Source organism: Neovison vison, chromosome 11, assembly GCF_020171115.1.
Source record: "Neovison vison isolate M4711 chromosome 11, ASM_NN_V1, whole genome shotgun sequence".
Lineage (NCBI taxonomy): Eukaryota > Metazoa > Chordata > Mammalia > Carnivora > Mustelidae > Neogale > Neogale vison.
In genome coordinates this window covers 178,790,245-178,816,431 of record NC_058101.1, presented here as the reverse complement: position 1 = coordinate 178,816,431, position 26,187 = coordinate 178,790,245, and the positions used below count along the sequence as shown (strand labels likewise).

The following is a 26,187-nucleotide window of genomic DNA, read 5'->3' as shown; positions in this document are numbered from 1 at the left end:
AAAAAAAAAATAAAAACAGCATTTGTGACACCAAAAAAAAAAAAAAAAGTGGTCCCCAAAGAACAATATCTACATTACTTGAAAGTGGGTTCCAACCCAGAACTCCTGGATCAGAATCAGCATTTTAATGAGATCTGTAAGTAATCCATACATTCAAGTTTGGATTTATATATACACGTGTGTGTGTGTGTGTGTGTGTGTGTGTGTGTGTATGTGTGTAAATACATATATATATATGGCATATATACATATATGTATTTGTAAAATAAATAGATATATAATATATACATATATGTAATATGTGTCCATATAGACATATACATAAATGCACACATAGATTACATGTATTACAATATATGTATGTGTAATGTATAATGTATATTTAATATATACTAAATATCCTCATATTCACACACATACACATGCATACATATGTAACTATACCCACATACATAGTGGCTTCTGGAAAATTTGAAGATTTGGTTTTAATGAAAACTGCCTCCTTCAACATCTAGCTATTTGGCATATTAACTCCTATTTAAGACCTACGGTACATTCCAAACACCTCTAATGAACTATAAAATCCTCGAGCTGAGTACCTTCAAACTGTAAAGCAGTTAATGGAGGTTGGAGTTCAGTGAAGCTGGTGTGTAGTTTCCTGGAGGGACAATAACCCACACCTCAAAGCCACGAGTTGTTTCTTCCATGCCAGAAGACAAAAAAGCCCAACCTCGACAAGTAATGTTAACATCAGTTTTTCAATTAGATTGGCATGCTTTGGGAGTCCTGAAAATTGAGGAGGAGGGGGGACAGTGAGAGGCAAGAGGCTGCTGGGGATGGGAGGGAGAGGGAGAGAAGGCTGTAACACTAATGACGTTTGAAAGAATACAGGATGAGTCCAGCCACTGCGTCCTGGAAAAAAAGGTGCCGGAGCAGCTGATGCTAAGTTCAGACCAAACTAACTGCAAGTCCCATGGGGACATCACAAGGTAAACCTGATCATCTCTGTCATTTACAATCATTATCAGGCAGGCTGCTTCCGTAATTTTACTGGGGAGCCAATTAACAGATCCTTGAAGATAGGGGGAAATGTCCCAGCCCTCCTCTTGCTTTTGAAAAGGAGAAAGGTATCTTTTGTACTGCTGTCTCCTGACTGTTTCTGGGAAAGACAGGAAAGGGAGGTGACTTCAGACAATGCAGGGACTCCTCAGGTCAGGGGACTGGTTGAAGTCATTCTTCTCTCTGCCTTAATGTACTCTTTTTGGTAGCAACCTAAATCAGCCTCTGGATAGCCCAGTGAGATATGAAAATGCTAACTACCTTTCACTCTTTCTTGCCTTCAAGGAAATATCTTAGCAGCATTTCATCTTGCAAGAAATCAAGGAAATGCTAGCTGATGGCACTGGGAAGAAGGCAGTAAAGAAAGGCCACTCAAATTTATCATTCAATCCCATCTTTCCCTTGTAACATGCTGGCTCTTGCCCTCCTGTCACAGACAGACTTTTTCACCGGCCCACTACCTGCACTACTTTATTTCCACATCTCTGATTACATTACTTAAGCTACCCCAACCTGGCTGTCATCTCCATTATTCTACTAAAAATACTCTTTCAAGATCACTAATGACACTTCAGTCACTCAATATAGAAGAATTAGAACAGTTAATTGGCACAGGCATCTCCCCTTCCAACCTGAAACATTGTCTTCTCTTGATTTCCATGGTACAACAATCTCCAATTTTCCTTTTCCTTTTTTGAATATGCATTCTCATATCACCTTCAGCTCTCCTTTTATACAACACAATTAGGTATTAGCATTTCTCAAAGCTTGATTATGGACCTCCTCCTTTTTTACTCTCAGGGATCACTGGGTTATCCAAATAATTAAAGAAAACTGGAGAGTGTACACCTGAAATTAAAAGAACAGGAACAACTTATCTCTAGTCATTATTTCCATGTAAGAATGTGGGCCCAGTTTTTCCAGAGAAATTAAGAATTCTGATTTTTATATAAAAATACTATGCTTTTTAATTTTTTATAGTTATGATAGGGTAGCGTAGCAGACCAACCCTCACTCCAAAGGAAAAAATTTTAAACTGTATAAAAATTGTTTTGAAATTACCTGTTCGAAGTAATCATAAAGCAACACAGTAAGTAAGATCTTGAAAGGCTAAGAGCCAAGATAAAAGAACACTGAGTGAGCTTACTAGTCTCTGCTATTTCTCCCTCTACTAATTGGCACCAAGTGGGAGGTCAAGTTGAATTTTAAAGCTAAGAGCTCTCAGAGGTCTGATAGGGCTGGGAGGAAGAAAAGTGGAGTTGAGGGTTGTCAAGGCAGCTAGGAATTAGGGGGACTACATTTGGAAGAAAGAGAATTGGAGAACTGTGAGCATGACTTTCTGTGCTTTCTTTTTTCCATAAGGATATTGTAGGGGCCTACTTAGCCAGAACAACTCCATCTCAGTTAAACAGCCATTTTGTTGTTTGTGCAGTAAAACTTAAACTGACCCTGCCCACCCTCCCCCCACCCCAGAGGAAGAACTTACTTAAAAGCAAGTCTGGGAAACCAGTAAAATATGGTCGACCAGACCCTGATAACAGAGCCCAAATACAAGGACGGGTCAGGTCAGGTGGAGATAACAGAGCCCAAATACAAGGATGAGTCAGGCCACGTGAAGACAATCTCATTGGCCAGGCTCAACCACATGGCCTTTGCTCTATAAAAGCTAGTCTGTGAAGCTGGGGTGGTTGCTCTCTCCGTAAGAGATGGCCCGGGCCGGTCGGTTTGATTCTTGGTGCTGGCAAGAAATAAAGCTTTGCTTGACCTTCGTTTTGTATCAGTCTCACTCCTTTAATCACGGACCCCATCAGATATTATTTATTCCTAACATTTTCAATGTAAGAGGCTGAGAAGCCAGGAAGAAAAGACCAGTTAAGAAGCTAAAAAGCTAAGCAGAGTTTTGCCAGTCTCAACATGCTGGGGAGGGAGAAATTGGCATTCAAGGCCTGGCAAGGGGATGGTCCCAGGTAAACATCCTTTCAGTTGATGTTCTTTAAATGTCCTACTTGAGGATTACTTCAAACTAGAAATAGAATAGCTCTCACAAAGCCTGAAGTCAGCCTCTGTGCTTCCCATTCCCTGATTGTATCAAGGTGATCAATCCCTCCTGTAACTACCTGTAAGTAACAAAATGAATAAACACTCTCTGCTGAAAGTTAGCATTATTCAGAGTTTCTACACAGTAGTCAGCACTCTATAAAAATGATTGGAGTCAGTTTTACCTTTGCCTTAATTTATGTTTTTCTTTAGCAATCTAAATTAGCTTCTAGATAGGCCCTCAAGTGTGGTTCCTTCTAGTTGCTGAGATATGGCAACGTTGATAGTGTCTTTCATTTCCTTTTTACCCTTAAGAAATAAATAAGTAAAATAATTACCACGAATGACAGTAGACTCAAATGACCAAAAACCAGGAGAAAAGAAACAGACAATGGAGACAACCTATAGATAATCTAGAGCTAGTACAGTAGACTTACTTTAACTGTGATTAACATGTTTAAGAAACTGGGTGATAGCAGGGTGCCCAGTGGCAGTGAGGAGGGGTGACTCTAGTATCACAGGTACAGGGATTTTACCTGCTTTTTAGCCACCAAGAAGACAGATCAGGAAGCTATTGCAAGAATGTTCCAAAGGGACGCTGAGCTGTTTCAGTGCCCAGGCCAGCTGGACAAAGTGGAGCACCATGCAGAAAAGAGGCCTGGAAAGGGGCCTCCACAGGTGCCAGATGGAAGATCGCTATCCATTTATGGGTGCACAGGTTCATTGTATGGCCCTGAGCCAGCTCCATAAGGCACTGAACAAAATCAGAGACATCCAGAAGTCCCTTGATGATGTCAGCAAAGACTGGAGACAGAGTAATAGTGACACTGAGAGCCTCAAGTACGTGAAGCATGCTGTGATGTGGCAAGCCAGATCACTACAGCTTCAGAGATCCTCAAGAACATCTCAGGACCCCAAATTGTGAAGGAAACACAGGACCTCATTGTACTAGGGACATTCCTGCAGGCCCACTGAGAGCTGGTGGACCTGGAGTGCTCATTCCCAAGAAGAGCTGATGTATAAGCCATCCCACATGGACAGAGGGAACATGCACAGCATGACTCTTATCCATGGCTTTACTTTGGGAGCATGCAGGGCCTCTCAGATGAGCTGGCCAAGCGACGTGGATGGTGCTGCAGTTTGCTGGTCATTGTCTCCTGTGACCCCCGCTGCTAGTCTCAGTTTTCAGGATCAGAAAAAAGGAAGAAATTGACCAATGTGTATCTGACCAAAAAAAGCAAACTAGCTTGGTTTATCCCCAGAGGCCCAAGAATTGCAAGGAGAAAATGGTTGCCATCTTGGATGGAACCATGAATACTAGAATTGGGGCTACACAGGCAGACCGCAAGGATTCCAATAAGATGTGGTTTCTCTACCACCCAGAAATCATAAGGAAGTATGTCCTGGATAACCCATCATTGCCAAAATCCTGATAGTTGAGTGTTTTCCTGACCATTATGAGATTTTCAGAAACCATCTGAAAATGTACCACCAGACTCTGAGAAAATGGATGCAGGAGCTTGGGTCAGAAGATCTAGATGCAAAAGAGGTCATGAGCCTGTGGTTGACATGGCTCTCAAACACCTACACAAGCACAGAGATGACCGGGAATGTGGAATTGCCTCAAAAGTAGATATCCATCCCCTGGAAACTTTACTTTCTCTAAAATAGTCTGATCTTCTCCACAGGTAGATGTCAATTCTCACTTCAGACATTATTACCTGGCTGCAAAGAGCACTTGAAACAGACAAGAAAGACTGGGTAAAACATGCTGAGCCTGAAGCTTGACTAAAGTGGGTACCAGCAGGTAACACTCCCTTTTTCATTTTGGAAAAAATTTTTGATGTTGCTGCTCAGATAAGTGAAAACAAAGGTTTGTGATGCAAACTGGTCTGTGTCTTCAGCAAATGAATTCTTTGTTAAGTAGATGCAAAGAAGAAGTTCAGTTTTATAAAGAAGAGCTGAGAAGTCGACAATGCCCACACTAGGTTCAATATATGATAACCATCAACTGTCAGAGTTTTGAAGAATTTAAAGTTGGTTTAAAAAGGGAGTATTTTTTCAAAATGAAATAGAAGAGGGTATATCCCTGAGGCAACCAAACATGAATGGGATTTCAGACACCATTGCAAAGGAGGGCTGCAGCAGCCTGCTGGGGAAGATCTTCCTGGACCTGGAGCAACATCCAAGATGACAAAGAAGTGGCTGTTAGCATCGAACACTGTAAAAAATCCCCTGTCTCGAACCCTCCTACACTGTTGGTGGGAATGCAAGCTGGTGCAACCACTCTGGAAAACAGCATGGAGGTTCCTCAAAATGTTGAAAATAGAACTGCCCTATGACCCAGCAATTGCACTACTGGGTATTTACCCTAAAGATACAAAAGTAGTGATCCAAAGGGGCACGTGCACCCGGATGTTTATAGCAGCAATGTCCACAACAGCCAAACTATGGAAAGAACCTAGATGTCCATCAACAGATGAATGGATAAAGAAGAGGTGGTATATATACACAATGGAATACTATGCAGCCATCAAAAGAAATGAAATCTTGCCATTTGTGACAACATGGATGGAACTAGAGCGTATCATGCTCAGCGAAATAAGTCAAGCGGAGAAAGACAACTATCATATGATCTCCTTGATATGAGGAAATGGAGATGCAACATGGGGGCTTAAGTGGGTAGGAGAAGAATAAATGAAACAAGATGGGATTGGGAGGGAGACAAACTATAAGTGACTCTTAATCTCACAAAACAAACTGAGGGTTGTTGGGGGGGGGTTGGGAGAAGGTGGTGGGGTTATGGACATTGGGGAGGGTATGTGCTTTGGTGAGTGCTGTGAAGTATGTAAACCTGGCAATTCACAGACCTGTACCCCTGGGGATAAAAATATATGTTTATAAAAAATAAAAAAAATTATTAAAAAAATCCCCTGTCTCACTGTGGATGAATATTTCAATGATTTTGCCAAAGTCAAAAATCCATATAAAAAGAAGAGGATGGCAAGTGGACCTGTGGGCCATCACACAGAAGGGCATTTCATTCTGGAGCACAGGGAGGTTCTGAGGGGATGGTCAGGGAGGCTGAGCAATTCCACTTCTTGTTCCAGCAGCTGGTTTGTGGATTTGGTGAAGATATAGGTGGACATGGTGACATTATCATTGCTGCTGCAGAAGTCATTAAGATTACTGACCCTTCTCTGCTCTATGTGGACATATCACTGATCAGCAAACAGCCAGACTTTACGGATGACCACATCAGCATGCTCCTGGCTGTGTGAGGGGACACTGGCCCAGCAGGACACAAAGCACACTATGATCAAGACTCTGGAATAGGGCCCAATGCAGGTGAATCTAAACTACATGCCTATCTTCAAGGAAATCATAGTTGCTAGTATGAATCTGGAAGAGCTTTTCAAATAACCTGTCAGTTTTCAGCTTTATGTACATTATTTGCTCTCATCAAACCTACCCTCATAAATATTAAAGCAAAAGTGACTCTTGAGGGGTCACACTAGATGTTTTAGTCCGTTGTACCTAGCTCTTGAAGGGCTAAGCATGTTTGCGAGGTACCCTCACACAAGGCTTCTTGAAGAAAGCATTACACTGCTGGTTGTGATTCTTCAAGTTCTCTCATTTTTGTTGTAAGCACTTTTCTGAGGCAGAATTCTGATGTAAAATGCCTGTTTATTGTAGATTGTTTATCACAGTGGTGAGAAAGTGTGTGGAGGGGGACGAACCCTGTCTTCATTCACCCCTTGGTCTTTACTCATTTCTGCATTAAGACTTCTAAAACTCTGCTGCTTAATAAATGAGGCTGAAGTCCTGCAGAGAAATGAAAAGGAAAAGAAAAGAAAAAGAAAAATTAGGTGACAAGATGGAGAAAGTTACCAAAAAGTGATGATCCATCACAAAAATTTTGAGGAATAATAACTTTTTTCCCCAGCTATATTGAGGTATATTTGATATATAAGTAAGTTTAAAGTGTACATAGATATACATATGTATTGCAAAATGATTACCATAATAAGGTTAGCACACAACTTTAATGTCCGTAATATAGTATTGTTAACTATAGTCACCATGCTGTATGTTAGATTTCCCAGGACCCTTTGTACCCTTTGACCACAATCACCCACTTCTCCCACATCCAGGCCCTGGAAACCACCTTGTTTCTCCTTGTTTTACACATAGAAGTGAGATTATATAGTATTTGTCTTTGTGCAACTTACTTCACTTAGCCTAATGCCCTCAATTGTCATATATATTGTTACAAATGGCAGGATTTCCTTTCTTTTTTATGACCAAATAATATGCCATTGTATCTATGTTCCACATTTTCTTTTCCTCTCATCTGTTGATGGGCACTTACGTTGTTTCCATGTCTTGGCTCCCATAAATAATGCTGCAACAAACATGAGGGGGGTGCAAATATCTCTCCACTAATTACTAATCCCTAATAAGATAGTGATTTCATTTCCTTTGGGTATATGACCAGAATTGAGATTGCTGAATCATATGGTATTCCATTTTTAAATAGAACTTTTCTATTTTGGGGAACCTCCATACTGCTTTCCATCATGGCTGTGCCAATTTACATCCTTTTATGGTTCCATACAAATGTTAGGATTGCTTGTTCTATTTCTGTGAAAAATGCTGTTAGAAATCTGATAGAGATTGCATTGAACTTTTAGATGGCTTTGGTTAGTATGGAAATTTTAACAATATTAATTCTTTCTATCCATGAATACAGGTTATCTTTTCACTCACTCATGTCTTCTACAATTTCTTTCATCAGTGTCTCAGAGTTTTCACTCCACTTTTTGATGCTATTGCTTATGGAATTGTTTTCTTCACTTCTCTTATAGATATTAAATTGTTGGTGCATAGAAATGTAAATTTTTTTTCCTTATTGATTTTACGACCTACAATTTTACTGAATTTATTAACTTTAAAAGTTTTTAAGCAGAGCTTTAGGGATTTCTACATATCATGTCATGTTGTCTGCATAGAGAGACAGTTTTACTTCTTCTTTTCCTATTTGTATACCTTTTATTTCTTTTGTTTGCCTAATTGATATGGCTAGGACCTCCAGTACTATATTGAATAGAAATGGTGAGAGTGTGCATCCTTGGCTTTTTCTGATCTTAGAGGATAAACTTCCAGTTTTTCGCCATAAGGTATGATGTATGTTATGGACCTTTCATATATAGCTTTTATTACAGTGAGGTAATTTTCTTCTATTCTTAGGGGTTTTTTTTTTATAGTTTTTATCATGAAAGGATGTTGACTTTTGTCAAATGCTTTTTTGCATCTATGGAGATGATCTTGTGGTTTTACTCCCTTATTCTGTTAATGTAGTATATCACATTAATTGATTTGTATGTGCTAAACCATCTTTGCATTCCAGGATAAAAGTTATGCTGTGTGATGCTTTAAATGTGCTGTTGAATTTGGTTCACTAGTATTTTGATGAGGATTTTTGTATCGATGTTCATCAGAGATACTGGCCTATAGTTTTCTTTCCTTATAGTGTCTTTTAAATCTGACTTTGACATAAGGTAATATGGGCCCCCAAAAACAGGTTTGGAAGAGTTCTGTCCTCTTTGGTTCTTTGTAAAAGATTGAGAAGGATTGACATTGTTTTTCTTTTTGTTTTTTTGTATGTTTTTATTGTTGTTTGCGAGGTTTGGGGGCATTTTTTGGCCTTTTCTTTGTTTGTTTTGGGGGTTTTGTTGTTGTTATTGTGTTGGTATTCATTCTTTAAGTGTATGGGAGAATTCGCCAGTGAAGTAATCTGGTCCTGGGCATTTCTTTGTTTTGGGAGCATTTTGATTACTGATTCAATCTCCCCACCAGTTTTAGGTCTGTTCAGATTTTCTATATCTTTATGACTCAGTCTTAGTAAGTTGTATGTTTCTAGGAATTTACCCATTTCTTCTAGGTTTTCTGTACCACATCATCTTGCATGTCAAAATGTTCTTCTGTAATAATTTTCCTTGTTCTAGATGTACATCTTAAGAAATTCTTTTTTTTTTTAAGAAATTCTTTTAGAAAATGTATGGTGATAAACTCTCATAGTTTTTATGTCTTTGTAAATATATCTCATCTTCATTATGGAAGAAAATTTCTTAAGTATCAAATTTGTTATTGAAAGTTACTTTCTCTCAATACTTTAAAGTTATTATTCCATTGTCTTCTGGCTTACACTGTTATTTTTAAGGAGGGTGATGTAATTCTAAATGTCTGCTCTTAATGTCTTTTTGAAGACCTTTTATATGTCTTTCTTTATCCTATTATGGCCCCAGATATAAGTTGCTTTTTTTTTTTAATCTCTCCTGGAATACATTGATCTAGTGGGATTTTATTTTGTAATGGGAAATTTAGAGCCATTGTTTCTTTAGATATTATTCCTTTTTAACATTGTTACCTATTTCTGGCACTCTGATTGGGTATACCTAGACATGTTTTCTATATATTATGTCTTTCATAATATCCATTTTTTATCATTCTGTGCAGGACCACAAGTAGTTCTTTGACTGCATTGTTCACTTTACTAATTGTCTGCTCAGCTCTTAATAATCTCTATTTAATTATTCTACTTGGATTTTTAAAAATCCAACTATTAAATGTTTAATTTCTAAACATGTTACTTGTATTCTTTTTTAATAAATATTTTATTTATTTATTTATTTATTTAGGAGAGAGAGAGAGCACAAGCAGGGGAAGGGGCAGAGGGAGAAGCAGGCTCCCACTGAGCAGGGAGCCTGATGTAGGGCTTGATTCCAGGACCCCGGGATCATGACCTGAGCCAAAGGCAGATGCTTGAATAACTGAGCCTCTCAATTGTATTCCTTTTCAATTCTATTCATTTAATTTTGACAGTATCTTTTTGAATGTGTGCTTGTGGTTGTATCCTTTAATGTGTGGTTAACATTTTGTATATAAATGCCTGACAATTCCAACATTTCAGTTCTTAGAACTCTATTTTTTTTGTTTGTTTATTTGTTTCTGTTCACTTTCATCATTATCTGAATTCTCTGGGCTTGCTGATATTTCATTCAAGCTTATTGATCTTAATCTGTCAAATTACTTGGATCTACTTGTGAAACTTACTTCCAGAAAATGTTTGCTTCTACCATTGCCACTATTCAGAGGGCACCACTGACTGGAATCACTTCAATACTACCACTTCCTCTTCTCTACACACACACACACACACACACCCTACATTCAGTGCATAATTCCAAGCTCAACTTTCTATTTCCTGATGGTAACTTTATGACAGTCGTCTGCCTAGGTCAACTACTTGGGTCCTGTAAATTGCTGCATCCCTGAACATAGCATGTAGATTTTTATTTGTTTGTATGTTTGTTTCCCTGTTTTAAGGTTTTGGCTATGGAAAATTCCTCTACCTCTTATGCAGCCAGCAGTGCCTCAAAGCACATTTCCTATGCAAGCTAATTTATTTTGCCATGTAAGGGCCCTTCAAGAATACCTATCAACTATAACAACAAAAGCAAAAGTTCTAGTTCATTTTGACTAGAAAGCAAATGATATGTTTTCATGATTAATTCTGATAAACTCTGGCCAAAATCAGTGCTGTGTAGGAGCCAGGTAAAAGTATGACACAGGGATGGTGTAGGTGGAGGATATACAATCAATACACAGAATTCAGTTGCATTTCAATACACCAACAACAAGGCAGAAGAAAGAGAAATTAAGGAGCCAATCCCATTTACAATTGCACCCTAAACCATAAGATACCTAGGAATAAACCTAACCAAAGAGGCAAAGAATCTGTACTCAGAAAACTATAAAGTACTCATGAAAGAAATTGAAGAAGACACAAAGAAATGGAAAAATGTTCCATGTTCCTGGATTGGAAGAACAAATATTGTAAAAATGTCTATGCTACTAAAGCAATCTACATGTTTAATGCAATCCCTATCAACCCATTCATTTTTTTCAAATAAATGGAACAAATAATCCTAAAATTTATATGGAACCAGAAAAGACCTTGAATAGCCAGAGGAATGTTGAAAAAGAAAGCCAAAGACTTCAAGCCCTATTACAAAGCTGTCATCATCAAGACAGTATAGTACTGATCCACAGATCAATGGAAAAGAAAAGAAAGCCCAGAAATAGACCCTCAATTCTACAGTCAACTAATCTTTGACAAAGCAGGAAAAAATGTCCAATGGGTAAAAATGAACTATGGGGACTTCATCAAGATCAAAAGCTTCTTCACAGCAAAAGAAACAGTTGACAAAACCAAAAGACAACTGACAGAATAGGAGAAGATATTTGCAAACAACATATCTGATAAAGGGCTAGTATCCAAAATCTATAAAGAACTTATCAAACTCAACACCAAAAGAACAAATAATCCAATCAAGAAATGGACAGAGGAAATGAACAGACTTCTCAGCAAAGAAGACATCCAGATGGCCAACAGACACATAAAAACGTGCTCAACGTCACTCAGCATCAGGGAAATACCAATCAAAACCACAGTGAGATACCACCCCACACCAGTCAGAATGGCTAAAATTAACAAGTCAGGGAATGACAGATGCTGGCAAGGATGCGGAGAAAGGGGAACCCTCCTACACTGTTGGTGGGAATGCAAGCTGGTGCAACCACTCTGGAAAACAGCATGGAGGTTCCTCAAAAAGTTGAAAATAGAGCTACCCTATGACCCAGCAATTGCAATACTGGGATTTACCTAAAGATACAAATGTAGTGATCCGAAGGGGCAAGAGCACCTGAATGTTTATGGTCGCAATATCCACAACAGCCAAACTATGGAAAGAACCTAGATGTCCATCAACAGATGAATGGATAAAGAAGATGTGGTATATATATGTATATATATATATACACAATGGGATACTATGCAGCCATCAAAAGAAATTAAATCTTGTCATTTTCGATGATATGGATGGAACTAGAGGGTATTATGCTTAGCAAAATAAGTCAGTCAGAGAAAGACAATTATCATATGATCTTCCTGATATGAGGAAGTTGAGAGACAACAAGAGGGGTTTGGGGGGTAGGAAAGGAATAAATGAAACAAGATGGGATTGGGAGGGAGACAAACCATAAGAGACTCTTAATCTCACAAAACAAACTGAGGGTTGCCAGGGGTAGGGGGGTAGGGAGAGGGTGGTTGGGTTATCGACATTGGGGAAGGTATGTGCTATGGTGAGTGCTGGGAAGTGTAAACCTGGTGATTCACAGACCTGTACCCCTGGGGCTAATAATATATTGTATGTTAATACAAACTATTTTTTTTAAAAAAGTGACTTAAGATAATCTATTACAGAACTTACAGAAACCAGACTTCTGGTTCCTACTATATGACTCTCCCCTGGGACCACATTGTTGGTCTCCTACCATAACTTGAGTAGGATTGGTATTGGAAGAGCAAACTAGTGCCTTTGTAACCAGTAATAGACCAAGCTCATGTACCACCCTATATCTTGCTGTCTTCAACCACAGCAGGAACTATTCCATTAATTATTTTAGATTTTTTTATTGTGTTATGTTAGTCACCATACAATATATCATTCGTTTTTTATGTAGAGTTCCAAGATTCATTGTTTACATATAACACCCACTGCTCCACGCAATACATGCCCTCCTTAATACCCACCATTATTTTAAATTTTTGTTATCCTGGCTTCTGACCTTGAAATAAGTTTAACTTTGATAGTAAAGATAGAAAACACATGATCGATACGCCCTGGGCTTTCCTAAAGGGACAAGAGACTTGATCAAATGAAGAGGAAAAAACTCTGACTTCTATGGAGGCTGTGTAGCTGTGTAGTTCGAGCTTTGATTTAAAAGTCACCACTGAGAATATCCACAAGTAACCTACACTGAAACAGACTGTCTTTTTACAAAATGTCAATACTTTGTTAACTCCTACTGGCATTTGAAATCATGCATCTAACACTATCTAAAACGTAGATTACAGACACTCAAAATCATATTGGATGTTGTCTGTATGGAGGGAGCAGAGCCCTTGATCACCGACATTGTCAGTAGTTACATCATTGTTAAATTCTGAATAAGTCTAGAAGGCTGGGTCACATAGTATGATGGAAGGAGAACAGGGTTACTTAAGGAAATTACTGTTTACCAACCACCATGAAAGTGTTTTATCAAACAGTATTGCCATATATACATACTAGTCATATATCAGCTCTGGTTCTAAGAAATCTAAGGTACTTGCCATTCATTTAGGACAAAATTTTCCATTCTGTTAAAGACTAGATCAGTTCTTCTGAGAAGCTTTTCTAGAAATCCCTATTACCTTCCAGATGAGATGTGTGATATTTATTCTATCATATAACAGATTTTTTTTGAGAGCCTTCATTATATAATTTTTTTTAAAGATTTTATGTATTTGACAGAGAGAGAAATCACAAGCAGGCAGAGAGGCAGGCAGAGAGAGAGAGGGGAGAAAGCAGGTTCCCTGCGGAGCAGAGAGCCCGATGTGGGCCTGAGCCGAAGGCAGAGGCTTTAACCCACTGAGCCATCCAGGTGCCCCACCTTCATTATATAATTTTTTAAATCAAAATGATTCTTCCTACTTGACTTATTTCCTTACTCCTAGTTCTTTCTTCAATTATCCTAACTGGTCTTCTACCAGATAATATTGTAGAAATAATTCTTATCAAGTTCATCAATGCCCTGCTGCACTGCTGTTCAGTGCAGGGGTTAACTTGCTGTTCTCATTTCACTTGCTCTCTCAGCAGCGTTGTACATAGATTATCATTGTCTCTTTCTGAAAACCCCTTCTTTACTTCCCTTTCATGATACCTCACTCTCTGGGCTTTCTTCCTTTTCCACTGGTCATTCTTTCCAGGCATATTGAATAGACCCCTTTATCTACCCCTTAATGTTGGAAATTTACAGAGCTCAGACCTAAACTGCTTCATCTTCTCTGTTTATTAGCTTCCTTAGTGACTTCGTTTAAGTCTATAACTTTAAAGATCTCTAAATGTTATATATTTTAAAATTCATATCTTCAGCCCTTATATAATCCTTGAGTTCTGTGCATCTATTAATTTCAACACCAGGATATCTGATAGTATATGAAATTTAATATGGCCATGAAAAAACTATTTATTCTACCATTCCCTTGGCTCCAATCTTTTCCTCCTCTGTGGAACTGCATCTCAGTTAACTCCCCTCACATGTACCCAGTTGCTCAGATCAAAAGAAGAAGGCCCTATCCTCTCTTTTCCTCAGTCCACATCCATTCTTTCAGCATGTTCTGTCACTTCTACCTCTCAAACATATCTTGGTTTCACCTACTCATTGCCCCCCACCACCACTATGGCCTAATTCCTCCTAGTTCATAATTTCACAATGGGACTCTTTCTTGGCCCCCTAGAAGATTTTAAGTTTTAAGTCAATTTGCTTTAAGTAAGATTTTTAAAAAGACCCATTGCCCCATTTGCTATTGTATTCTCAACATCTAAACTAGTGCTTCCTACACATTAGGTGCTAAATGGATATTAGATAAATAAATTAATAATAAACATGGATTTTATTACCAAAGGAACAACTTTTCATAGCTTTACAAATACTACTTAATTCACAAATAAATTTATAATTTGTTGTCAGATCATGCATCCTGAAGTTTCAGCCACTAAAGTCATGAACAAAAGGAGTTCAGAAGAATGGCAGCTCATTGTTTTATTACTATCAAAGATACCTTGTGTTGGGGCGCCTGGGTGGCTTGGTCAGTTAAGTGTCCAACTCTTGATTTTGGCTCAGGTCATGATCTCAGGGTCATGAGATTGAACTCTATAGGAGGTTCCATGCTGAGTAGAGAGTCTGCTTGAGGTTCTCTCCCTCTCCCTCTGCCTGCCCCCACTGGTGTGTTCACTCTCTCTCCCTTTCTCTCTCTCTAGAATAAATAAATAAGTCTTTTTTTTTTTTTTAAAGGATACTTTGTGTCTGGACATCTTCACACATGGGGTTCTGATCTGATCTGGAAAGAATTGTTATTTTTGAAAATATTCTTCAGAAATTATGTCCTTTCTTAATCCATGCATTTAAAGTAGATTATTAAATGTTCCACAGTTAATAGAACCTGCCACTTACTTAAGTCACTCTAACATTTCCCAAATGCCCTTCTCACCACAATCTCATTTTATTCTTGCCTCTTAATAACCCACCAAACAAAATAACCTAATAAATGCTCATTAGGCACATGTTGTCTTCCTACTAGGGTGAAAGAAAATCTGAGCACCAGTCTTGTGTAAAATGCAGGAAGAAGAAAAGAATCTGGTTTTAAAAGTAGAGGCCAGGCTGTAGTTCAGGCTCTGCTGATTTGTCAGGGATGAATTTGGAGAAGTAGCCTAACTTCTCTGAATATCATTTTTTGACCCATGAAAGGTTTCCACTAATAACTCCCTTTTAAGGTGTTTGTGAAGGATAAGTATATCCTCTCTAGGATTTTGCCCATAGGTAAAGTGAGGGCCACTGCCTGGAGCTGGTTGGTTTCTGAAATCTGCTTTGTTCTGGATCTTTCCTACAAGGACTCTATTTGGCCATCTATCAATCAACTGTTACTAGTGTCCAGTGGTAAAGCCCACCTCTTCCCAGGATTCAGACAGCTTAAGGACAGTAAAAACTAGGGGAAATCCTGAGAAAGTTGTAAAAAGCCTCACTCCTTAAATTAAATGTAGCTGAGCTGACTGCAGCCCCACTGGAGATAATTAACATTGCAGAATGAATTAGTAGATAAAGATGGATGTCTTTTCTTCATCATTTACCTACTAGATAAATCTGGTCACATTTTTCATTAGTTTGCTGTACTTTACCAGGGAGACTTGGATTTGCAAGATGGAGCACAAACATGTAGGCAATGCCAAATGAGTAGAAAGCAAACCGGGGTGGGGGTCAAGGGGAGGAGTGGTGAATTCGGGGAAAGCAGAGATTTCATTCTGAAGAGCAAATCCTTACTGGGTCAAGGCAGCTTTTGCATAATTCTATTATCACCAGGAAGAGGAGAAATAATCATATTAGGTGTGTGCTATTCTGCTCGACGTGGCTTGTCTTACCTTACTTTTGAAGTCAGACAGTTTTAAATGCTTTGTGTAAGTGAGTTGTTCAGAAGGCACCCAATCAATAAGGCAGATGCTGCCAGAGCAAAGCAGGGAAGTTTTTGATGTTGACAACGACATACATTCTTGCACAGAAAGGAGTAATCCTTTCAGTCACAGTTATGAAAAGTTATATGTGTGCTGCTTTGGAGATCAGAGGCAGTGCCATCTGGGAGGCTGGCTTTCAGGCAGGCCAGCTGCAGGACATCAGCATGGTGGCGGGCCAGTCCATGAGTAAGGGCAGCTCTTTATTAAGCCTCCCTGTTCTCTGGGTCAAAGTGGGCACTCCCACAAGTAGCTGCATAGCATTGCTGTTGGCATCAGATCCATCCCACCTTCTGTTTATGGAGCCTAGGTATCTCATCAGTTTGTATTCAGTTTCTACATGCCGTTGCTCCTTCTTGAGTTCTAGCAATCTGCAGGAAAGCCTATACCCATCCGGGGCTCTGCTGATTCCAAGTGAGGCTTGTGAGAAGCCTACCCTACAATGGGCCAGACGTGGGCAGGAAAATGTTTTCACCTGCCCACCTCCCCACCCCCAACACACATACCATAGAAATACCCAGTGTGGGGAAGGAGAACAAGAACTGTGGTCTTGTGAGAGTCAGCTGTGAACATTTTTTCCAAACTCCAAAGATATTTGTAAGTTGAAATTGGCCATAGTGGAAGTATTGGCACAATGGAAACCATCAAACTTTACAAATAATGTTTTTTTGCCACTTTCATTTTTACTCTTTGGGGGTTTGTTGGTAAACATTTGCCAACACAAGAGTGGGTGAGGTGTAAGGAACAGAAAGAGGGAGCCTGGATTTTAAAGTCCTTCATAACCCTCTCTCTCCTCTCATAGAGGCTGCTCAGATGTCTCAGCTGAACCTCTCCTGTATAGTTTGACAACCACTGCAGGCAGTGGCCAGCCACAGATGGTTTTTTGTGTGTGCTTTTGTTTTCAATCAGGTTTTTATTTTAGGGAGGTAACCCTGGCCACAAGGTGTTGGGTAGACTGAAAGGGTATAAAATCAAAGAAACCATCACAGGCAAAAGAATTAGATGATAATTTAACTGCCTTTTGTCCATGTAAAGGAGGATGATGAGGCCTGAACTAAGAGAAGAGCAGTGACAATGGAGAAGAGAACAGATATAACAAATATAAATGGTAAAGAAATGGAGTTGACGGGATTTATCAATCGATTGGGTGCCAGGGCGAGAAAATAAAAGAGTAGATGACAACATCCAAGTTCCTCATGATCTCACCATTCACCAACACAGAAGGAATAGCAGATTTGGGTGGAAAGTTGTTGACTTACATTTAGAGCAAGCTGAAATGGCTGAGAGGCAGGTGGAGGGGCCGAAGCTCAGAGGAGCACAGTTGACTAGAATGCATTTTGACAGTCCACAGATGGTGGTAGATGACAGCAGGTGATCAGGGATCACTCAGGGATAGTATGAGATAAGAAGAGATCGAAAAATGAAACATACACGGGAAACACCATATTTAAGGTACACGCAGAGAAATAAGAATCAGCAGAGGTCAGTGAAGTAGTGGAGAACCAGGCCAGAGGCAAAGAAGGAAAAGAGAGAAGAGGATCATCATTAATGTAAAATTTGGGGTCAAGATAAAGAAAGATGAAGTCAAATGAGAATGCATCAGATTTAGTGTGAGATGATTATTTGGGCCTTTTGCCAGAACAGTGTCTGGGTGCTCAGGGCCAGAGGAAGCCAGACTGCAGGTGTTTGAAGAGCAAGTGAGCAGAAGGTGGAAATAACAGAAAACAAAGGAAGAAGCAAGAATTCTAGGCTTGTAAGTTAAGAAAAGACAAGGAGGTATAGGATCAATGGAGAATTTTATTTTTAAGATAGACACCAGACTTGATCATAATTTTACACTGTGCAGAAGGGACCAGTTGAGATGAAGTTGCCAACTGGGGAAGGAGAAAGAGAGTCCCAGCTGCAGAAAGGTCCTAGGTGAGACAGGAGTGTCGGTCAGAGTGTAGGGGGAGGGAATGACTTCAACAAGAGAAATAGCATCTCTTTCCATGAGACCAGAAGGATGGGTTTCAGAATAAATGCAAACATAGCTTTCCAATGGCTGAAACTAAGGTGGCTTACACCTGATATCCTTCTTTCTCTTGTAAGTTTAAAGACTTTAAGGAAAATAATAGAAGTTTGAAGTAAGTACTGTGGGTAATGGAGAATTTTAAACATACATTACATTTTAATGCTTTTTGTACAATTTGTAGCATCTATGGTAGACATAATAGCATATCTCACACCACATTACCATTGCTCATTTGATTATCTGCCTTTCCATGTAATAATAACCCTAGATAGAGTAGGACCAGTGTTTCTAGCCTAGAAGAGTGTCTGACATATAATGGGTGATTGGCAAACATTTGCTCAAGGGATCAATACTTGAGTAAATGGACTAATTTTCAGAATCAGTCCAATCCTCCGAACTAAACTGAAAACCTCACTGTGTCATAGATTTTGTTGGATTGCTCAGCATTTTCAGCATATAGGAGCTACACAATCAGGATGGATGAAAACGAATTGAGCTGCCTCAAGACCAAAGTGTTGATGTAAAAATGAAGCAGCTCATTCCAAGGGAGGAGCTCACATTGAAATGATGGAGGAATGGAATTTAAAACTAGCTAAACCTTTAGAAGAAAATATAACCTCCTCCTCCTCCTCACAGCTTCCAGTTACTAATTTTTCTCCAGTTTTAGGGAAGGTTTTCTTGAAGTATCTTGGAGTGCTTAACATCTTCATTTCTTAATGGAATCAGCAGGTTATATAGAATTATCATTATGTCTCACCCATCTTATTCTCTGGCTTCTTGGACCTGAAGCCTCCTGGTCTAGAGACTGAGGCCCAGAGAAGGTAACCAATTAGTATCAGATATGTCCCTGAGTTGTGCTTTTTCTAGTTCTAAAGCTGAGCTCCCAATCGCCAGTCCTCTGCACTGTGAGAGAGAAATCCTTCAGGCAGGCAGTGAGAGGCAGCTCCTCTCCGCCCTGCTTTGAGGTATCCCATAGCAAATGATAGTGGCAGGGAAATGTCTTAATATAGCGTGGTGTTTAGCATAATTGATGTTCAGATGCAGTGTTAGTAGAAACAAGCCCAGTTAATTGGTCTCTCAACCTACATTAGCTCTTGCATTGCAGCCAATTAGGCAGGGGCCAGAGGGCCCTTTGCTCGGCCATTAGAGCCCTCCACGCCGGGGCCAGGAAGGTGCTGGCAGTTAGGCAGCAGAGACGGCGTAAATGACGGTGATGAGCTGTGTGTGCAGCTGCGCCACAGCCAGAGCCATCTGTCCGTTTAGGAACGCAAGACCTTTACAACCAATCTTAAAGGTGGAAAAAGGAAGGTAACATTCAGGAGAGGGAAATCTGGGCTCTCCCTGGGGTGGAATGCTGGAAGACTCTTTGAAGATTATAGACTTAAAGGGCATAAACCTAATACTAGTCCTACGGCAGTATTCCTAATGAACTAATTGCTCATCCCTGTTCTCTGAGGCTCGGTGTTATTGAAAAGACCCTGGGTGTATTTCCAGGAGACACTGTAGGATTGCTGCTCAAAGCGAGGTCCGAGGACCAGCAGCATCATTTGGGATGTTCATTTAGGAGGGGGTTAGAATGCAGATTGCAGGCCCAGCCCTGACCAGATGAACTAAAATCTGCATTGTAACAAGATCCCCATGTGTTCTGTATGCCCATTAACGTCTGAGAAGCCGTGCTGTAGGCCAGGGGTCAGCAAACACATTATATTACAATGCCGCATGTCCATTCATTTGCCTCTTGATTATGCCGCTTTTACACATGGCAACAGGGTTGAGTGGTTGCAACAGAGACCTTCTGTCCTGCAAGCCTACGGCATTTCCTCTCTGACTCTTTACTGAGAGACTTGGCAGACCCCTGCTCTAGGCAGAAGTCTCTGTATCCAGCCCATGTAACTAACATTTCTGTCAGCTCTTGGAGGGCAGGTTAGTACCAGATACTTAATTTGCTGTTTAAATATTGTCATGGCCATTATGGGCAGATGGAGCAATAGATGGGAGATGACAACGATCTCAATGCCAGGAGCTTAGGAGTTTCTGGGTTTACATGGACACTGTAGCAGAAGTTGGCAAAAACTTTAAATGTTCTGCTACCTCGAATGAGTCAAATGGTTTGAAGGATCCTTTCACTCTCTCATTCACACAGGGAATAAAGGAAAAAATGATAAGCCGGGGCTTGTAATAAAACAGTCACCAAATGTCTCTGTTGCATCCTTGATAGCATATTCATTGTGACTAGAAGTATTAACCTTCTTCCAAATACACCAAGATGTCGCTTTGATTTTATGCCAGTGTTTGGGGATAATTTGATACCCAGTGAATTACCCAAAGAGACTGCATTCTCCCCTTCTTGATTTTCACCAGGGTGAAATGTTAAAACAGGTGTGACTGCTCTGCTTTCTATATAGCAAAAGGATTGTCGAAAATGTGCATTCCTTTGAGCATGCCATAAAGAGCTTATGCAGAGACCTGCAGAGGACTTCGGTGGCTAATGGTGAGGAAGAGTGCTGCTAAACCAACATTTCTGAAATTGCCAAAGTATGTTGACAGGAGATCCTGGCCAGGCGCTTATAGACTTGCATTTGCAAGAATATTAAAGAAGCAGCTCATTGTGTTTTTTAAACTCTTGGAGTTTTTCCAAGCCTGTGCTTTCCAAGTCTGTCTCTGTCTCTGCCTCTGTCTCTGTCTCTCACATACACACCAACAAATGCTGGGCTGCAGCCCCAGACTCCAGACGCATGCATCCATCATAATTGCAGCACTGCCAGCAGTCATGTAACTGCTTAAAGACCTCAACAGCCTTCTGGCACTTAAAGGGGAAAAAAAGCCCATCTAATTAATCACAGGTGAAACAGCTTGGACTGTCTCCAAAAGCCCCAGAATTTACTGCCAAGCTTTGATGCTAATTTTCTTTCTAAGTAACCCCCTAAAGAAATTTACGATTAGGTAATTAAAGTAATGAATAAAGAGATACTTAGGTGGAGAGAAAGGAGGAGAGGGAAAAAGTCTATTATTTCCACCCTCCAATAAACGTATCTGGGCATGCGTCATTTGTGAACTCCAGCATCAAGGTCCCCAAGAGGCTTTCTCCTGAAGAATATTTTAAAAATCAATATTTGAAAGACCAAAAGGAGGCATATAAATGGAGTTGGGAGCAAGTCACTCTGCTGGGGCCTGTAAGACAGAGAAGGAAATCTGCCTTCTGCCAGACACTCTTAGCTATTTTTTATTGCCACAACTTGTGCCCGATGGGGAGGTCGGTGATGCCTTCTCCCTATGAGTTGATTGGCTAGCATCACTGGGTTGGATTTAGGGAACTCACCTTCCTCAGATCCCCCATGTCCCTGCTGGGATAGATCCCGGATTTCTAGGTTTAATTGGTCGGAAAGACATTACTCCAATCTTTTGCTCAGCAACTATTCAGGACTGGGCTTTGGATTTTATCATCCCAGCCCTGATCCTTTCCATATGTTTCTGACACTCAGTATTGGAACACCCCAGAAATGGGGGTCTTAGTTAATTGCCTACTTAGGTTTCCGAATTAAACAGAAATACTGTTCATTGAAACGATGGATTAAACAAGTTTCTGCTCAACTCCAAAGTGCCTAGAGCCTTAATCCTTGCTGAAAAATCTTGCTCTCAACTATTTTTCTGTGTTAATAAATAGAGTGTAATAAGCATAATGCTTTTTTTAATAATTCAGAATCTTGAATTTTTGAGTGAAAAGCTCTTGGCTCTGATTTATATCTACCTTCAAGACAGTTTTACAAGCTTCTTGCAAGCAAAGATCAGAGCAGGCCCCCATTTTGTTTCTTTACCAAGGCTAGGAAAGAGTGAGTACTAATTGTCTCATAGGTTTATATAATGAAGGGTATAGGAGACTCACCAGCTAGACATGGTCTCATGACACTCTGGAAATTTAGTACCTTTTTTTTTTTTTTTTAACTTAACTATGTTACCATATGAACTTATTTGTTTACTTTTTCCCCCTTCCTGAAAGTGGGGGGGGGGGGTTGAAAATAATAGAATCAAAATTTTGCCTTGGAAGTAATGTTAGAGATTTTATAGTCTCAGGCTTCGTTTTGGAACTAAGAGGACTGAGGCTCAGAGAGGTGATTTGGTTTGGCAAAGATGCACAGTCACATCTGGGTGGTTACAATCATAGACTCTGAAGCAAGATACATTTGCACTTGTAAACTGCTCTGCTACTTACCCACTGTGGACCTTGAGAAACCACTTGCCTTCTGAGCTGCTTTTTCGGACCTACAAAATGAAAACAGTAATATCCTTCCTGAGTTACAGTAAATATTAAATAAGATAATATAGGTAAGAGGCTTAGCATCATGCAAACACTAGAAACTATCTTGCTCTTATTTGTTTTATTTGTTTTTAATTGTCATACAATTATAATTTATTTTTATCCAACAGATTCCTTTTCATTATTGACAATTCCCTGCTGCTTCTGAGGAAGGCAGAGTCCTACTCAAAGATGGCTCTTTTTTTATTCAAGGCCAGATGGGTGTGGATGTTCATTTTTGGGGAAACTAGACCACAGCTCAATTGCTCCATGTAAGAAAGAGTCACATTCTTGAAAGGCCTCCAGTTCAGAGCTTCATCTTCTCCCAAGCCAACGCAGAATGATACAAGTTCTGAGCCTCATTCCTACATGAGGAGTGAGAGAACTTTTCCCCACAGAGAAAGCAATTTCAGGACACGAATGAACTTGGGAAGAGAGGTGAAGGGCAGGACTAAGGGTCATTCCAGGATTTAGGTTCCTTCCCAGTCCTCCTGATTCAGCCAAGGTTGAAGGTCAATATCTACTCAGACCCCCATCTCCCTATACTCAGACCTCCATCTTCCTATGTATCCCCCAGTTCCAAGAGCTTCTGGGCCCAGTTCTCCTCTGAGCCTCTTTCTAAAAGGCCAGGGAAGTTGGGAGAATCCTGCCAAATGGGAATTAAAAATGACAAAACAGCTGATTAGATCTGAGGTGACAAGAATGAGAAATAAAAGCCATTAGAGCCCATTTGCAACGTGTCTTCAGGGAGTCAAGTTTCAAGGTGTTCCTCGGAAGATTATTAATGGCATGACAGGGTTTTCCGTGCAGGAATCTGATACATGAAATAACACCAGTGTACACACACTGCATTCTAGATGGTAAGAGGGGCCTGCCCTCATTTATTTAGTTTCACAGATTTGAAGAGACACCCTAATTTGGCTGTCAGGACGAAGGCTAGTGTAAGCACCCAGGGCTTGGAGAGACAGATTTCCATAGTAAATGGTTTTCTTCTACAGCAGCGCCAGGCAAACTATGGCCCATGGGCAAAACCTGGTCTCAAACCTGGTCTGAGGTCTAATTTTTGTATGGGCAATGAGCAAGGGATGGTTTTTATATTTTAAAATGGTTTAAAAATATCAAAAGAAGAATATGTTATGACATATGGAAATGTTATAAAGTTCAACTGCAAGTGTCCATGAACATTTCTGGAATATAGTCACACTCATTTGTCTGTGTATAATCTGTGGTTGCTTTTGTGCTACAAAGGCAGAGCTGAATAGTTGTGACAGAGTCTGTGTGGCCCATAAGCCTAAATTATTTACTGTCCAGGCATTTCCAGAAAAGTTTGCCAACCCTGTTCTGTAGGACTTCTCAGCCAAACTCCTTTACTTTGCAAAAAGAAAAGGAGTCCTAACTTAGCACAATACTATAAAGGTTTTCTCTAGAAGAATATAGACTCATTTTTGAGTCACAGCATGGAAATCTGTTTATCCACAGCTCCCAGGGACAATCACCCAACACTGAGAGCGGCTAGTTTCAGGTTCCTCTAAAGGTTGCTGGAGCAGGGAACCACAAGCCCTCAGTGGCCATTCAGACACACAGGAAGGCAGCAGTTCCAGAAGGCAAGTCCTCTCCAGGCTGGTGAGACCAGGAACTCCCTGGAGCTGGAGTCCTCTCATTTTTACCTTCCTGCATAAAAGCCCAGAGAAGACATAAATCCTAACTAGTTTTTAGTTTCGTATCCACCTTGGAGTCATCACACATTCCTATCTCATCCCTATGCCTCGGCTTTTTTGCAAGGATACTTCTCTCCCCTCTAAAAACAGCTGTGACCCTCAATGGGCACTACTGAGAAACTTGTTATCCTAGGGTCTCAGAAATCTTCCAAAGCTCTTTTCTAGTCTGTTTTTGTTAGTGAGAGCAAATGTGGTGATCTTGAGATGGAGAAAGTTGTTGCTGTTGTCTGGAGGATGGAACAGATGGAAGATTGACGGTGTAGAGTATCAGTAACACTAGCCCTGGAGCTTCCAACTCCACATCTCCACAAGGTGAGTCATTAAGACCTTCAGTCAGAGACATGTCCAGCAGAACTGTCAGCTGCCAGTGACCAGTGGGCTGATCATCCAGTAGGACAGATGCATCTACACCTTCATAGATACTACAGGGACATCAGAAAGGAAGGATGAACAAAACAAAGGGAACCTGTGAGGGCACACCTCCTGGGCAACTTATTGGAAGAGGTGAAAGTGGGGCTGAGTGAAGAATGGGGTTGGATTGTGCTCATTAGAGAGGGGAAATGATGGAATTTTTGTGGTGAGAAAATCCTTAAAAACAGTTATTGCATACCTTCATGATTATGAGTTGGTGGCAAAGCCAGTCTCCTCACTTCCTAATTGAATACTCTTTCAAGAACATAAAGAGCAGATAAAGAACCGTCAGCCAGTCCCTCAATTGCTTGAGGTGGGAAGTCTTGTAGTTCACAATTTTTAAAACATAAAGTACTTCTGAGGTATCTCTGCCTTGGTGAGCTGGAAGGAGGAAAAGGGGAGGGAGTTTGAATCCTCCCCTTTTATCAGAAGAGAGAAAATTTGGACAATCTCACCCCTGGAATAATGGAACCATGACAACTTTGGTTGTTAAGGTTCCTTGCAGGATAAGAAATCTCTAGATTGAATTAGACTGAATTGTGGAATGCAGGTCAAGTGCTGCCCAAAAGAACCCTGAGCCTGATGCAGGAGTTGGATCATTGAAATTACTTTTCTTCCTCTTCAGTTTTCCGAAGTTCTTGCTTATAAATCATTGCAGTATTTTTTTTCTCATTTCTGTAGTGCAGAATCTCTTCTTTATGGATGTTGAGGTTTCCACCAAATCTGGAAGGAGAAAAAAAAAACCCTTATATTGAATGGTGACATTAAAAAGATGAGAGAGAAAATGTAGAATTAATTTATATAACTTCAAAGTGTTTTTGTTTTGTTTTTGTTTAATTTCCATCTTTTTTAAAATGCATCCCTCAGTTATAAGCAGTTGTTGTCACATCCAGCTGGATAGGAATTGTGAGACACTCAAGTTAATGGTCTTGCAGAAAAGTAGGTCATATAGGAAGCTGGCAGAAATGGGGTCTGAAAGCAAAGACTGTGACATAATACCCAACTAACGAATAATATCACAGTCACCTCAGAGCATCATCGGGAGACATCATAGGGAGCATCATAGGGAGACAGAGGTCTATGAATGAGGCTTCACTGTAAATAGGGCTCCCCATGAGGGTTACCAATAGATAAACTACCAGAAGTTGAAATGTTACTTGCATAGGTTCCTGCTTCAGGTGCTCTGTACAGCTCTGCACATGCCGTCAAGTTTCCATCCTTTGACAAATGCCGAGGATTGTTCATGTCAGTGGGTTATGTCCAGTACTTCAGGGGAAAGGTCCTAATAATTGAGACCCTTGCCAACCCTTCCACCTGGTCACCCAGCTAATAGAAGGGCAGTTTCACCAGAAGCTTGGCAGGAGGCAAGCTGTTCTGCTTATTGCCTTCCAAATAGCCAGAATGAATCTTCCAAGAGGCATAAGACCACCTCTAGCCTAGAAAAGATCAATAGAGGCATGAGGGTGAGAGCAACTACTCTATGTA

At 40.1% G+C, this 26,187-nt stretch overlaps 1 long non-coding RNA gene and 1 pseudogene across 1 annotated transcript; one reads left to right on the top strand and one right to left on the bottom strand.

The window, feature by feature from the left end:
- The first annotated feature begins 870 nt into the window (after positions 1-870).
- Positions 871-5,290, top strand: LOC122890381 (annotated as a pseudogene).
- A 1,533-nt stretch (positions 5,291-6,823) lies between these two features.
- On the bottom strand, positions 6,824-25,188 carry LOC122919272. The gene is made up of 3 exons (XR_006386782.1): positions 24,902-25,188; positions 22,490-22,539; positions 6,824-6,921 (listed from the first exon to the last, which is right to left on the bottom strand). It is a non-coding gene; the product is annotated as an uncharacterized LOC122919272 (long non-coding RNA).
- Between the last annotated feature and the right edge of the window lie 999 nt (positions 25,189-26,187).